The sequence below is a fragment of the Chlorocebus sabaeus genome, chromosome 25 (assembly GCF_047675955.1).
Source record: "Chlorocebus sabaeus isolate Y175 chromosome 25, mChlSab1.0.hap1, whole genome shotgun sequence".
Lineage (NCBI taxonomy): Eukaryota > Metazoa > Chordata > Mammalia > Primates > Cercopithecidae > Chlorocebus > Chlorocebus sabaeus.
Window position 1 is genome coordinate 55346094 of NC_132928.1, and position 17063 is coordinate 55363156.

Sequence of the window (17063 nt, forward strand, 5' to 3'; positions counted from 1 at the left end):
AAACACCTCACATAAGCAACTATATGAAGCTTGTAATAAGTTCATCATGAAAATAACAGATATTTTAAAAGTTAAAGGAAATGAAATATTACTACTATAGAAGTAATGTAAACAGAAACAACTGAATGACATAAATAGAAACAACTAAAGTTTTAGTGTTACAATACCCTGAGGAACTATCCCATGTAAACAACTATCTTTTATAACACTTATAATTTTTTATTTAAACTGAGGCACTTTTTACAGTGAAAGGAGACTATTAAAAATTATTCTTGGTCAAGTGTGGTGGCTCAGGCCTATAATCCCTGCACTTTGGGAGGACAAGGAGGGCTTGAGCTCAGGTGTTTGAGACCAGCCTGGGCAACATGGTAAAACCCTGTCTCTATCAAAATTACAAAAAATTAGCTGGGCATGGTGGCATACTCCTGTAGTCCCAGCTATTCAGGAGGCTGAGATGGGAGGATCACTTGAGCCCAGGAGGACACGGTTGCAGTGAGCTGAGATTGTGCCACTGCACTCCAGCCTGGGTGACAGAGTGAGACCCCATCTCAAAAAAAAAAATTATTCTGGAAGACAGGTTAAACTTAGACTATGTCATGCAAACAAGGACTGATAATTGGCCCACTTATAAACTATTACCAAGTATAGGTACTTATAAATTGGTATTCAATTAAGCAGGATCCAAGATCATCCCATCTAATACTTTATTCTGATCCACAGTAAATAATAATATGCCAAGGTTTCAGGCTTGTTATTTGATGATGTTGTACATGCCAAATTAGAGACCAGAATCTAGGAACACAATGAAAACAAAAAAAGGAAAAGGAAATAAACATTCCTGGATATCATAAACCTTGATTATAATAAAAATGAGAAAATAATACTGATGACAGAAAATCTTTCAAATTTGTAATACTCTTGCTGGGAAAGGAATTCCTAAGCATGAGAACAAAATCAAAGATACCATTAAAAAGATTTAAAAATCTGATTACCTATAAATTAAAAACATCTATGACAGTATAGAGTATGTATATTTTTTAAAAGCAAAAAAATTTCTAACATTTGACAAATGGCTATTTTCACTAATATACCACAATCTTACTAATCAATAGAATAAAGAAAAATCCAACAGAAAATTGAGCTAAGGATATCAAGACAGTACAGGTCACAATATGTAAAACATGACTAAAATAAAAATGTTATAGAAAACCCATTTCATTAATCTTTTAAATGCAAATTAAAACAATGAAACATATCTACCAATTACATTGACAGACAGTATAAAAATTGATAATACTTAAGTTTTTCTAAAAGCATAAGGAAACAGGCAAGAAGGTTGATGTTTAAATAAGAACAATCTTTTTGAATTTATTAAGATGCTAAGTTAATATATCATTTCATCAAATGTATCCTCCAGAAACACATACTCCAAAGACATATGTGTAACAGGATTTTTAGTGTGTCACTGCTTATAATAGTAAGAAACTGAACTATCAGCAATCCATCAAAATGTTTTACTAGCTAAATTATGGTATATTCAAGAGTATTCCAGAGAACACTATCAAGTAATTTAAATGAATGGGATAAATTGGTCTATGCTGGCAACCACAGGTGGGAGGACAAGGATGCTGCCCGGTAGTCTGCTTGCGTGCATGCATGAGAGGTGGCAGGTCTCCAACTCTGGCCTTCCCCACTGACTGTTCTAGCACCATGTTTCAAGCTATAAACCAGTTTGGTACCCAATTGGCAGAAGCCATGGTGACCTTGTCACAGCTGCTGAAAGCCCGCAGCAACAAAAACCTTGACAAAGTTGACATGTCTTTGGATGGTGTCATCAAACCGAATTGAAAGCAAGGAAAAAAGCAGACTTTTCCAAAACTAAACAGAAGACTCCAGCAATTTAGGATGAGAATACAATGGGTACTCCAACAGAATTCTGGTGTTGGTAAAACCAGTCTAAGCTGTAGAGGAAGAGTAATGCCTAGAAAGAGACATCCTCATGGATAATCATTGGCCTTGCAGTTAGGAAATCATCTGGAATTGGAAAAGGAATTAGTCCTATGAATTGTCCATGTCTAAGTGACAAGAATACAAAACACTATTTTCCAGGGTTAAAAAGAAAGGCAAGCCTTCTGAAACAAAATGAAGTGTATAGGAAACCAGTTGCAGGTCTCAAGAGACCTAACCAGCTAAACAGAAAAAATAACATTACAGCCAATTTTACCAGGAGAAGAAATAAATTAAGCCATCAGAAAGACACTTCACAGGTAACTTTTCTTTTCGGAAGAGGCCTGAAGAAGGTTCAGGCCCAGTTGAACACGGAGCAACTGCTAGATGACGTAGTAGCAAAGAGAACTAGTCAACGCCAGACTTCTATTAGAAATGCAGGAATCTGACTATATCTACTGACAACCCTGGAGCAGTACAATGCCCAGTAACTGAGAAACCATGATTAATTCACACTGCTGTACCTTCATTCTTTAAAAAACAGCAGCAAAAGAATATAAAGAAAGTTCCCGTGGGTGTTTCCCTACAATCTGACATAAATAGTGTTGGAAAACAGACAGAGATAGTTTTGAATGAGCAGTTTGGGATCCTGAGAAAACAGAGTCACTCTCATATGTAACAAAGGGGGAAGTCATTTTTTAACTGTGGAATAAATCCCATGTTACAGGGACTATTGAGTAAAGACTGTGTTTGAAAAGCTGAATTACTAGAAGAGTTCTTCACAGAAATTCAGAAACTTTACTTCAAAATATTTATAAGGGTAAGTAACACTTATTTTTCAAGGTTTAAAAAAAAGAATAAAATAATGCCCTGGAAGAATAACAGGGAGTATACATATCTGTTCTTAGACTTCACAAATGGCTCAGGCAGAACCCATTACCTGTTTGACTTCTTTTGTTCCTTGAGCAGAAGAAAAACACAGAAAGATATTGTTAATGCTGAGCTTTTTTTTCTTTTTGGAGACGAAGTCTGGCTCTATCACCCAGGCTAGAGTGCAGCGGCACCATCTTGGCTCACTGCAACCTTCTGGGTTCAAACGATTCTCCTGTCTCAGCCTCCAAAGTAGCTGGGACCACAGGGGCCCGCCACCACATCTGGCTAATTTTTTTTATATTTTTAGTAGAGATAAGGTTTCACCATTTTGGCCAGGTGGGCCCCAAACTCCTGACCTCAAATGATCTGCCCACCTCGGCCTCCCAAAGTGCTGGGATTACAGGCGTGAGCCACTGCGCCCGGCCTAGTGCTGAACTTTTAACAAGGAATGTGGTTGCAGGAATTAGTCTCAGTTTAAAATGTTGGTGTTTAAAGGCTGTAAATGCATATTTACAAAGTTGTCCGACAGGGCCTTGGAGGAGAAGGTCCAATTTAAAAATCTGAAAATGTGTTTAGTAAATGAAAGTGTAAGAGGAAGTAGTAAGTTGAAGGACAGATAACTGAGATGAAAAACTCAAAACTGAGGTCCTAGGCATACTGTTTGGATTTAGTATATATAGTCTTGAGTCTAGTGTCCACAAATAATTCTTCAAATGATGTTTAGAAGAATTATAATTATTAAAATGAATTCACTACCCTGGATATTTTGATAGTAAAATTTATAGCCATACAGTGCCAGACTTCTTACTTGAGAAGTTAAAATGTATAAGCTTTAGAGCTTGCTAAATTAAGTAATTTATAGCTCCAAAGACAAAAATATACTGGTATTTGTCACCAAAAGAAATTCAAAATTTATAATAGAGTTACATTGTAACCTTGTTGTTTACCTTTCACTCTGATTTATTGTATGGTATAAATTAAAGTTCAGAGGGCAGAGTAAGATTGCAGAATAGAAGCCTACATGAATCACACTCCCACACCCCCTGGAATACCAAATTTAAACAACCATCTGCACACAGAAAAACACTGTCATAAGAACCAAACATCAGGTGAGCAATCACAGTGCATGGTTTTAACTTTGTATTACCAAAAGAGGCAATGAGGAAGAATGGAGAGACAGTCCTGAGTTGCTGATACCACCCCACCCATATCCCTCAGCAGTCGCCTGTGGTGCAGAAAGGCAATTTGTGCACTTTAGGGATAAAGAACACAGCAACTGGGGGACTTCACATTGAATTCAGTGCTGCCCTGTCACAGTGGAGGATAGAGCCATCCTAGGTTCAGCTAGCGCCCACACACAGAGGGAGCATTTGGCCCAACCCTAGCCAGCAGGGAAACACCCATCGCAACAGATGGAACTTGCTCAGCAAGCCTCAACACTGCAAACTGAAATGCTCTGGGATCCTAGGTAAACTTGAAAGGCATCTAGGACACAAAGACTGCAATTCCTAGGCAACTCCTAGCACTAGGCGTGGCTTAGAGCTAGTGAAATAGGGTGGCATGTGACCCAAAGAGACACCAACTGGCATGGCAAAGGGAGTGCTTGTGTCATCACTTCCCCAACCCCAGGCAGTGAAGCTCCCAGCAAGAAAGTGTCTCCTACTTTCTGCTTAAGGAGAGGAGAGCAAAGAGAAAAGAGAACTCTGTCTTGCATCTTGGACACCAGGTTACTCACAGTAGAATAAGGTAACGGGCAGAGTCATGAGGCCTCAATTCCAGTACCCAGCTCCTAGACAACATTTCTGGACACACCCTGGGCCATAAAGGATCCCACTGCCTTGAGGGAAGAACCCAGTCCTGGAAGGATTTATCATCTGCTAACTAAAGAACCCTTGGGCCCTGAACAACCAGCACTCATACCCACAAGTACACCATTGACCTTGGGCTCTGAGACATGCTGGTTTCAGGGGTGACCCAGCACAATCCAAAATAAAATTGGAGATAAAAAATACATTACAATGGATACTGCAGAAATTCAAAGGATCATTTGTGGCTACTATGAGCAACCATATGCCAATAAATGGTAAAATCTAGAAGAAATGAATAAATTCCTAGACACATACAACCTACCAAGATTGAACCATGAAGAAATCCAAAAGCTGAACAGAACAATAATATGTAACAAGATCGAAGTCCTAATAAAGCCTCTAAGTAAAGAATAACTTGAGACTTGATGGCTTCACTGCTGAACTCTACCAAATATTTAAAGAACTAATTTCAATCCTACTCAAACTGTTCTGAAAGATAGAGGAAGAGGGAATACTTCCAAACTTACTCTAGGAGGCCAGTATTACCCTGATACCAAAACCAAAGACATACCAAAAAAGGAAAACTATAGGCCAATATCAGTGATGTACACTGATCCAAAAATTGGCAACAAAATACAAGCAAACATGAGTTCGACAATACATTAAAAGGATCATTCATCATGACCAAGTGGGATTTATCCCTGGGATGTAAGAATGGTTCAACATATGCAAATAAATCAATGTGATCCATCATATCAACAGAATGAAGTACAAAAACCATATGATCATTTCAATTAATGTTGAAAAACCACTCTGTAAACGTCATCATTCCTTCATTACAAAAACCCTCAAAAATGGGGATAGAAGAAACACACTTCCATATAATAAAGGCCAAATATGACAGACCCACAGTTAGTATCATACTGAATGGGGAAAAACTGAAAGTCCTTCCTCTAAGATCTAGAACAAGACAAGGATGCCCACTGTCACCACTGTTATCCAACAAAGTACTGAAAGTTCTAGCTAAAGCAGTCACACAAGAGAAAGAAATAAAGGACATTCAACCTAGGAATACAGCTAATCAGGGATGTGAACGATCTCTTCAAGCAGACCTACAAACCACTGCCAAAAGAAATCAGAGATGAGCAAAAACAAATGAAGAACATTCCATGCTCATATACAGGAAGAAGTATTGTGAAAATGGCCAAACTGCCCAGTGCAATTTACACATTCAAGGCTATTTCCATTAAACTACCATTGACATTCTTCAGAGAACTAGAAAACAAAATCTAAAATTCATACGGAACCCCAAAGAAGATTGAATAGCCAAGGCAATCCTAAGCAAAAAGAAACAAAGCTGGAGACATCACGCTATATGACTTCAAACTATACTACAGGGCTATGGTAACCAAAACAGCATGACACTGATATAAGAACAGACATATAGAACAATGGAACAGAATAGGGAACCCAGAAATAAGACCGCACATCTACAACTATCTGCAACAAACCTGACAAAAACAAGCAATGAGGAAATGATTCCCTATTCAATAAATGGCACTGGGATAACTGGCTAGCCATATGCAGAAGATGAAAACTGGACCCCTTCCTTACACCATGCACAAAAATCAACTCAAGATAGATTAAAGACTTAAATGTAAAACCCAAAACTATAAAAATCCTTAAAGACAACCTCAGCAATACCATTTGAGACATCGGCACAAAGATTTTATGATGAAGATGCCAAAAGCAACTGCAACAAAAGCAAAACTTGACATATGGTATCTAATTTAACTAAAGAGCTTCTGGCACAGAAAAGAGAACAATAACAACAAAACACTATCAACAGAGTAAACAGACAACCTACAGAATGAGAGACCATTTTTGCAATTTATGCATCTGACAAAAGCCTAATATCCAGCATCTATAAGGAACTTAAACAAATTTACAAGAGAAAAACAACCCCATTAAAAAGTGGGCAAAGGACATGAACAAACATCTCCCAAAAAAAGACACACATGGGGCCAACAATCAATGAAAAGACCTCAACAACACTGATCATTAGAGAAAAGCAAATCAAAATCACAATGAGATACCATTTCATACCAGTCAGAATGGCTATTACTAAAAAGTCAAAAATAACACATGCTGGAGAGGCTGTAGAGAAAAAGAAACGCTTATACACTGTTGGTGGAGTATAAGTTAGTTCTGCCTTTGTGGAAGACAGTGTGGCGATTCCTCAAAGACCTAAAGACAGAAATACAATTTAGTCCAGCAATCCCATTACTGGGTATACCCAAAGAAATATAAGTTGTTCTATTATAAAGACACATGCACACGTATGTTCACTGCAAAACTATTCACAATAGTAAAGACATGAAATCAACCTAAATGTCTATCAATGATAGACCGGATAAAGAAAATGTGGCACATATACACAATGGAATACTACGCAGCAATAAAAAAAATGAGATCATGTCCTTTGCAGGGACATGGATGGAGCTGGAAACCATCATCCTTAGCAAACTAACACAGGAACAGAAAACTGAATAGTGCATGTTCTCACTTATAAGTGGGAGCTGAATGATGAGAACACATGGGCACATAGAGGGGAACAATACACACTGGGGCCTATCGGATGGTTGAGGGTGAGAGAACACAGAGGATCAGGAAAAGTAATTAATGGGTACTAGGCTTAATACCTGGATGATTAAATAATCTGTACAACAAACCCCCATGACACGCATTTATCTATGTAACAATCTGCATATGTACCACAGAACTTAAAAGTATTTTTTAAAAGGTAGAAATAAAGGGCATCATACTGAAAAGGAAGAAGTCACATGAAACTTGCTTGCAGATGATACCATCTTATATTTGGAAAAAACTTAATTCTCCACTAACAAAACCACTAGAACTGATAAATTCAATGAAGTTTCAGGATACAAAATATACATATAAAAATCACTAGCATTTCTATATGCCAACAGTGAACAATTCAAAAAGGAAATCAAAAAAGTAATCCCATTTACAATAGCTACAAATAAAATTAAATACCTATAAATTAACTTAACCAAAGAAGTAAAAGATCTCCATAATAAAAACTATAAAATGCTGATGAAAAAACTGAAGAGGACACCAAAAAAATGCAAAGATATTCCATGTTCAGGGATTGGAAGAATCAATATTTTTAAATGTCCAGACTACCCAAATCAATCTACAGATTTAATGTAATCCCTATCAAAATACCAATGACATTCTTCACAGAAATAGAAAAAACATCCTAAAATTTATATGAAATCACAATAGACTCAGAATAGTCGAAGTTATTCTGAGCAAAAAGAACAAAACTGGAGCAATCACATTACTGACTTCAAATTATATCACAGAGCTACAGTAACCAAAACAGCATGGGACTGGCATGAAAAAAGACATAGAGACCAATGGAATAGAAGAGAAAACACAGAAACTAAGTCCATGCATCTACAGTGAACTCTCTTTTGACAAAGATGCCAAGAATATACATTCGAGAAAGGATCGTCTTTTCAATAAATGGTGCCAGGAAAACTGAATATCCATAGGCAGAGGGATGAAACTAGGTCCCTAACTCTTGTCATATACAAAAACCAAATCAAAATAGATTAAAGACTTAAATCTAAGACCTAAACCTAGAAAGCTACTACAAGAAAACATTGGGGGAACTCTTGAGAACATCAATCTGGGCAAAAATTTCTTGAGTAATATCCCACAAGCACAGGCAACCAAAGCAAACATGAACAAACGAGATCATATCAAGCTAAAAAGTTTCTGCACAGCAAAGGATACAATCAACATAGTGAAGAGACAACCCACAGAATGGGAGAAAATATTTGCAAACTACCCATCTGACAATGGATTAATAACCAGAATATATAAGAAGCTAAAACAACTCTATAGAAAAGAATTTAAAAATCCAATTTAAAAATGGACAAAAGATTTGAATAGACAGTTCTCAAAAGACATACAGATGGCAAAGAGGCATATGAAAAGGTGTTCAACATCATTGATCGTCAGGAAAATGCAAATCAAAACTACAATGAGCTATCATCTCACCCCAGTTAAAATAGCTTATATCCAAAAGTCATGCAATAGCAAATATTGGTGAGGATGTGCAGAAAGGGGAATTTTTGTACACTGTTGGTGGGAATGTAAATTAGTACAGCCACTATGGAGAACAGTTTGGAGTTTCCTCAAAAAACCAAAAATAGAGCTACCATATGATCCAGCAATCCCACTGCTGGGAATACACCCACAAGAAAGGAAATGAGTATATTAAAGAGATATCTGCACTCCCATGTTTATTGCAGCACCACTCACAACAGCCAAGATTTGGAAGCAACCTAAGGTGCTTTATCCATTCATCAACAGACGAATGGATAAAGAAAATGTGGTATATGTACACAACAGAATAGTATTCAGTCACAGAAAAGAATGAGAGTCTATCATTTGCAACAACATGATTGGATCTGGAGGTCATTTTGTTAAGTGAATAAGCCAGGAACAGAAAGACAAACATCAAATGTACTCACTTATCTAGAGGAGTTAAAAATTTAAACAACTGAACTCAGGGAGATAGAGAATAGAAGGATGGTTACCAAAAGATGGGAAAGATAGTAGGGGGATAGGGTGGAGGTAGGGATAATTAATGGGTTAAAAAAATAAGGTTAGAAATAATGAATAGAGGCCAGGCATGGTGACTCACACCTGTAATCCCAGCACTTTGGGAGGCTGAGGTGGGTGGATCACCTGAGGTCAGGAGTTCGAGAACAGCCTGACCAACATGGAGAAACCCTGTCTCTAATAAAAATACAAAATTAGTCAGGCGTGGTGGCGCATGCCTGTAATCCCAGCTACTCAAGAGGCTGAGGCAGGAGGATCACTTGAACCTTGGAGGCAGAGGTTGCAGTGAGCCGAGATCTCACCACTGCACTCCAGCCTGGGCAACAAGAACGAAACTCTGTCAAAAAAAAAAAAAAAAAGAAAGAAAGAAATAATGAATAAAATTAGTAGTTAATAATACAATAGGGAGACTATAATCAATAATAATTGTACATTTTAAAATAACTAAAAGAGTATACTAGGATTGTTTTAACACAAAGGATGTTTCAGAGGATAGATACACAATTTTCCATGATGTCATTATTATTCTACGCAAGGCTGTACCAAAACAGCTCATGTATCACATAACTATATACAGATACTATATATCCACAGTCTTTTCTTTGAGACTGAGTCTCCCTCTGTTGCCCAGGCTGGAGTGCACTGGTGCGATCTCAGTTCAATGCAAGCTCCACCTCCCGGGTTCATGCCATTTTCCTGCCTCAGCCTCCAGAGTAGCTGGGACTACAGGCACCCACCACCACACTCAGCTTATTTTTCATATTTTTTTAGTAGAGACAGCATATTTCTGTGTTATCCAGGATGGTCTCGATCTCCGGACTTTGTGATCTGCCTGCCTTGGCCTCCCAAAGTGCTGGGATTACAGGTGTGAGCCACCATGCCCGGCCATCCACAAAATTTTTTTTTAAAAATAAACAAAATGAATAAAAAAGGTAAATATCAAAGTCCAATATTAAGACAGGAGATGAAAACTAGAAAAACTAATTAATTAATTAATTTAAAATCAAGAATTTATGGGGAGAAAAGAGTTCCTCTCTCCACCTCTGATAGGATGGGAGGAGTTAGTCTGTTGTGCCAAGATACTGCTAAAAGTCATCAGATATTGTGTACTGTAAATTACGGTATAATGCCAAATACACCAAAATACCACAGCTACAAGTTGTATGTTTGGTCATTTTGAAGCTTGGCATATTAGTTTACTATAATGTTAAAAACATCTAAGCAAGAGTTAGTTTCTCTAGAGCATATTATTAGTGTTGACTTTTCCTGCAAAACAAAACAAAACATTATCATTCTTATTTTCATAATGTAACTTTTATGACTATATAGATCTTTTTGAAAAACCGTAAGAAATTATGCCAAACTATTACTAGCAATTATGTTTCAGTACCTCCAACAGTATCTTACCACATAGCAAGCACGAAATATTTAGGGAATACTTCGTTTATTTCTGAGTTTTATATTTCTGAAATATTCTAATCTCTTATAAGTATGCATAATGATAAGGATGGCAAAAAAAATTTTAACTTTTGAACAATTCCTATTGCTATATGAAACAAAAACCTATTATTATAAACTCCAACAATGAGCTATAATATCTTACTGTTAACAACAATTACTGTCTTCCTGACAAGCTCCCAAATTATTTTCCACTACAAAAGGATATTAGAACTATAAAAACCTAGATTATCAGAGGAGAACCACAGGAAAATAAAAGATAATGAGCACAATTTGAAGTAAAACCAGATCCCTGATGAACAAGTAAGGGAGAGGCAACAGCAAATCAGGGGCCAAACAGTTGGATGGAAAAACAGTTCTTGGCCAGGGAGGCTAGGAACCCCAGGCTCTTATTAAATGTCTTCCTTTTTTATCTATATTCCATTCACTGCTCTAAATTTTAAAGGCATTAACCCATTTAATCCTCTAAAAACCTAATGAGGTAGTCACTATTAGTTTGCCCATTTTAAAAACGAGAAAATTGAGGCAGAGAGAGGTTAAGTAACTTGCCTAAGGTTATCCTGCTAATAAATGATAAAAGGTTAGAATTCAACCTGTGTTTCAATCCAGAGTCAAATACTACCTTCCCTTATAATTTTTCCCACCATGTTTTGTAGAGGAGGCTGTATCTGGCATTCAGCAGATATCAGTCTGTGTGCCAAGTGCCAATATGCAGTAAATGTTGGGCACTCGTGCCAAAAACAGAAAAGCTAGGCACATTGAAGGAACATGCCCAAGAAACAGTAAATTGGGGGCAAGATTTAATTGAGAGACTTCAAGGGGTAAAATTCCCTTGATGCCCAGAAAGAACAAAAATGAAATGAATATCCCAGTCACATCCAGCGTATGACCCAGATCTATCTTCCTCTCTGAAGAAACCAATAATCATGAGTGTTTTAAACACTTTGGCAGCCTGCCAGAGAGGAATAAAGGAGCTGAAGAAAAGTAAATTAAATTTCCTACTGTAGTAGATAAGACAAGTTTCTAGATAGGATGAATAAGCTAAAAAGGAAATAAGAATGAAAAAGACACTGGAGACCAAAGTACAGTAAAAGACACACTGAGGGCCGGGTGCGGTGGCTCAAACCAGTAATCCCAGCACTTTGGGAGGCCGAGGTGGGTGGATCACGAGGTCAGGAGATCGAGACCATCCTGGCTAACACGATGAAACCCCGTCTCTACTAAAAATACAAAAATCTAGCCGGGCGTGGTGGCGGGCGCCTGTAGTCCCAGCTACTCGGAGGCTGAGGCGGGAGAATGGCGTGAACCTGGGAGGTGGAGCTTGCAGTGAGCCGAGATCAGGCCACTGCACTCCAGCCTGGGCCACACAGCAAGACTCCGTCTCAAAAAAAAAAAAGAAAAAAAAAAAAAAAGACACACTGAGAAGGCTTAGAGTAGAACATGTAGAACATGACGAAGAAGAAAACAGAAGGAACAATGCAACAGTGCAGATATGTAAAGGGGTAATTGAAGGTTTTGAAAAAGCAACTGTATCCCATTACACATACAAAAAAAATAGGGAGGACAAATAATAGAAAGAAGCTTAGCCAAATCCTACTTTTCCATCATAATTCAGGTTGGGGTTACCCTCTTCTGGCTGGGTTAAATATTGCCCCCTTTAGGCCTATACCATCATAACACTTAGCACGTCATATTATAATTATCCATTTTCCTCCACATTTTCTCCCATACTATGAGTTTCGTGATAGTAGTGGCCACTTTTATTTCTATATTTGCAGTGCTAGATTAGTACTTGGCCATAAGAGTATTAAAAATTTCCTCAATGAGTGAAGGGAGAGGACAAAGGAAAATCCATTAAAACTAGGAAAAATGTATGCCTTGGAAATAAATGAACTCTAGCATATAGGCATTTGTGTGCAGACATGGGTAAAAGGCAACTAGGTTCATTCAGTCTGTTAAAGTGTACCCTATCCAACAGACAAAATGGACTCTCTGTGGCTAATTGAGATGCTCAAAGTTAAGACAGAACCAGGTGGCCATCCTGGGTGAGGGAGCAGTCATGTACTCTGTGTTCTCAGAAAGATGTAAAAGTGTCACAGGCCCCCCCTTTCTACAATCAAGCCAAACCAGTTCCTGATGTCTGTGCCAAGATAAATAACCAAAAACCGTACACCACCCGCCAGTCATTTGAAAGAAACATCTGACAGAGATCTCTGGTTTAGGGCTTGGAAACCAACCAATCAGGACTCACCTGCCCCAGCCAATCAGGGCTCAGCCGTATCAACAAATCAGAACTCCACTGTGCCAACTATTGGGAACTACATGAATTTAAATCTTTCATTTGCATAAATGGACCTGATTGGGAATTTGGGAAGCGTATTTTTCTATAAAATCCAAACCTTCTCTTTGTTCTCTGAAATGCATTCTTCATTTTACGCTGACAGCTATGTTTCCCTGGTTTGCAAACTGTTGACTGGGAAAAAAGTCTCTTTTCCCCAAATTCCTTTTTAGAGAATTTTGTTCACAAGTCATTCATAACGCATAGGTCCCAAAGTCAAATGGTCTAGATTTGAAGCCCAGTTCCAAAATTTATTAGTTGTGATACGGGTCAAGGTATTTAACCTCTCTGTGCTTCAGCTGTCTGTATCTAATAACAGTACTCATCTTAGAGAGTAGTTGTAAGAAATAAGCAAGTTACTATATGTGAAACATGTTATTAGGGTGCCTGGCAAAGGGCAAGAGCTCTATAAGTGTTAGCTATCACAAGCCATTACCATTTAACAAACATGAATGCCTACTGGCACAGGTTTGAGGAATATATGAGAGGAAAGTGGAGATATTAAATGTATACTCTTCTTTACCTAACTCAGGAAATAAAGAAAGATGAGAGACAGGTTTAATATAGCTAAAGAGAACTGCACAGTCAATGCAAGCCTTATGCTCCCTTAATCAACTCCCATTTCCTGGAAAACTGGCCAGTCCTTCCTTTTTGCTATGTAGACTTCTACTATAATACATATAAAACTTTCATGAAAACATGTTTGGTTTTATTTACTCATGTGTTTAATATCTACAATATTCGTGTTTACATATATTTTCTCTTTCCTAGAATCCAGGCTCTTTGAGTGCTGGGACTGTATCTTATTTGTCATTATATAGTAGCTTTTAGCACATGACACTGGAATGTGAAATAAAGAATTTTTTTGTTAGTGCTTTATTTTTAGAATATATTCACATGCTTAGGGTAAGGAAAAACAATAGAGAGACAAAGACGAGGAACTGTGTACATTCCTTAAAAATATGAAAGTGCCCAGATTTGGGGATGTGACTGATCAGGAGGGCACTTTATCTTTTGACTGGGACTTTGGGAAACTATGAAGATGTTAAGAAAGGAAGTTAAGAAAATTCACATCTAGCAGTCCCAACTTCCTCTATAAATTTTAACATTAGAAGAGATCTCTGAGAGACTATACTTAACTTAGGGAGTAGAATTTGGTGAAGTCTCCTTTAATATGCCTAACTTCAACTCCTTTTCATGAACATTTTCCTCATCTATTGCGGTTTACTGTTTTCCTTCAAAAAGCAGTACTACACAGAGTATACAAGATGTCATCAGACCCATACAGTAGGACTACCACTTTCTTCAATCTAAACATGTGTTGAATGGAAATAATAGTCTCAATCACATAGTGTAAAAATTAAATGAAAATATATATGAAGTGCTAAACATAATACCTGACACACAGTAGTACCCAAGTGTTAGCTATCATTCTTTGAATTAGTATTACTGTTATTGAGTCTTCTGCTTTATGTCTGTCACTTCAAAGGTAACTAAAAACACATTCCCAGTTTGTTTTATCTCTTATTATCCACTGATTTTTAACATGTAGAGATCAGTAGCTAACTGTGCAACACCAAAATAAGATACAATAGATGTAAATTTTTAGATCAAACAAAATAAATATGTATGATACTTCAATCAAAATAATTTCAGGGCTGTTTCTCTTAATTTTGGTCACTCCTGTCTTTGAAAAAAAAATTGTGTTTCTATTAGCAATGCTTTTCATCCTAATAATAAAAGGAAATTTTCAGAATCAGTACTAATTGACATTATAAAAGAAATATCTATACACACAATTCTTTTTTGTTTTCAAATAAAGTTAAAAATAAATCACAAAATTGGGGCAAAAATACACAAAATCTCATTTTTTTCTTTTCTTTTTTTAACAAGATAATTACTTTAAAAGCTACCAAGTAGAACACAAATAAAATGTGATTGAGGGTCTTCAGAGATTTTTCTCTTAATTTTACTGTTTTTAGTAAATAAATCCTTGCTTAAAATAATATAGGCAACAATAGGTTCTATAAACTTTCCTCTAACACAACAAGGGAAAAAAACCCAAAATCTTATTAATCATGCAAGCCTGTAGGAAGCAGCCCAGATCAGAAAAGGTAATAATCATACTTGTCTAACTAGAATAATATAAAAGTGATCTATTTTCATTACCTCCATGTAAATTAGGTAATTTTGGACTGTGAAAGACTAAAACCACATGTGTATGATCTTAAATGCAATATAAGCTCTTGTTTCTCAAATGACAGAATCAGAATACTATACTTGTTCTATAGAAAAGTTGACATACAAATGTAAGCCATTAAAGCTAACACAAATCATCTTTAATTTATTAAATATTATAACATTTCCCACTGTCAAAAGCAGGGTGATTTATTATAGAGAGAAGCTTCAAAGTAGAAAAGACTACAACTCAAATGATTTCTTTCCCAACTTGAGCATCATCTCTGTCATTCTGAATCTAGCAACAAGTTTTTAATTAAAAATCCCTGCAGCTGCTAAGCATAAGTGATTAATAAAAACATATCATTAATCATTGAAGCCCGTCAAAAATACTCGAGACCTAGGGCAGTCAACACATCTTATCTGAAGAACAGTTAATAATATTAAGGAAAATGCTATCTTAATCATAGGGTAGCATGTGGTTATCATTCAATAACTAAGGAATGTCTACTTGAATTTATTATCTATGACTCTTTTTTCAAAGTAAATTGAGAGGTAGCAAAGGAGAGAAGCACTCTGCAGGTGATAGGAAAGGATACATAAATAGCTACAGAAAGGATTAGTTTTAAACACACATTCAAAGAAAGGCTTTTTATAATGCAGCCAATCAATTACAATAAAAAAATTAAGCAAGTATTGGAGGTAACAGAAGCAAAGCTTCCTTTGAGCTGGAGCTGCAAGGTAAAAATTAATTAATAAAAATTAAACTGAATTAAAAGAAAGAAGCAAAGTGGTGGAAGAAAAGAAAGAACCCATCAAGATAGCTCAAACTTAACTAATGGATGAAAAGGAAGCTTGCTAACATCTGTTAGATGTTAGATGTTAGATGTTAAAGCCCATCTCTAACTGGGCAGATCACTGTCTTCAATCAAGCATGGAATTCTAAAAGGGAAAATACAAAGCAATAATAAAAGAGAAAAGTCCACAATACTAGCCAAAATAACAACATGAAATCAGATAGTCAAGGAAGTAACAATGAGACCAGGTTCATATCTGCATTCAGATTTTTGTATAATCCCCTCCTAAAGTCTATTTGTACCACTGAAAAGAACCAAACTGAGTCACTGAGCAAATTCGAATACCAGACATGGTAAAGACAGAGTAGCTATCAAGGAAAGAGGCACTGGAGTGAGGAAAAAAGACAGTCTTGAATTGCCTACACCATCACTCCCTCATCCCTGGACGGTGCCTGTGTGTTTCAGAGACAGGATCCGTGTACTTGGGGGAGACAGAGCACAGTGATTGTAAAACTTTGCATTGGAACTCACTGCTCCCCTATCACGGTGGAGAGTAACACACGACAAAATTCAACCCATGCCAAAGGAGGGAGTATTTAGACCAGCCCTAGCAAGAGGGAATCCCAGCAGTCAGTGAGTTCCAGGTAGCCCCACCACCACAGGCTAAAGCACTCTGGGCTCCTAAATAAACTTGAAAAGCAGTCTAGGCCACAAGGACTGTAATTCCTGGAAAGTCCTGGTGCCGTGCTGGGCTTGGAGCAAGGGAACATGAGGTGCATGTGACGTAGACAGACACTAGGTAGGGCAGCCAAGGGAGTGCTTATGTCACCATTCCTGTAATTCTAGGCAGCACAGCTTGCAGCTTTGGTGGATACTCCTTCCAATTTGAGGAAATAAGAGGAGAGAGTAAAGAGGACTTTGTCCTGGAACTTAAATGCCAGCTGAGCAATAGTAAAATAAAGCACCAAGCAGAGTCCTGAAGCCCCCATTCCAGGCCCTCACTCT

The 17063-nt window shown here is 37.2% G+C and overlaps 1 protein-coding gene and 1 pseudogene across 5 annotated transcripts in view; one reads left to right on the forward strand and one right to left on the reverse strand.

Moving 5' to 3' along the window:
- Nucleotides 1-17063, reverse strand: part of RABGAP1L (RAB GTPase activating protein 1 like) — a 795491-nt gene that overhangs the window by 586097 nt on the left and 192331 nt on the right. The gene's annotated exons all lie outside the window — the stretch shown is intronic.
- On the forward strand, nucleotides 1628-4257 carry LOC103230553 (UAP56-interacting factor pseudogene; annotated as a pseudogene).